This window comes from Conger conger, chromosome 15 (genome assembly GCF_963514075.1).
Source record: "Conger conger chromosome 15, fConCon1.1, whole genome shotgun sequence".
NCBI lineage: Eukaryota > Metazoa > Chordata > Actinopteri > Anguilliformes > Congridae > Conger > Conger conger.
Window position 1 is genome coordinate 314,321 of NC_083774.1, and position 418 is coordinate 314,738.

Below are 418 nucleotides of genomic sequence, written 5' to 3' on the forward strand. Positions count from 1 at the left end.
CGAGCAAGACACAACTATCCATTTCCATCAACAGTACACAGGACACTCCCAAACCCCCACATTTTCCTGAACCCTTGTAGGTTTCCTACAAGCCTGTAGTATGCATGCTCTACTCTGAGCCTGGTTGCAAGCAGCCCCCTGAACATTTTTGCAGGGTCTACTGACCCCATCCCTCTGATTTGTTTCTTCTGGGTTTTCCATATTGCTAGTTTAGCTACCCCTGACAAAAAATTAATGAGCGTTTGTACACGCTTCTTTTGTGCTGTGAATCTTGGCCCAAAAATGAAAACCTCACATGAAAACTCCTCCCCTAAGCCTTGATAAAAACTCTTCAGGAAGCCAATAACCTGTGTTAATCGAGAGCACTGTAAAAACAGGTGGGTTAGGGACCAAACAAAAAGGACAGCCCTCCCCAACA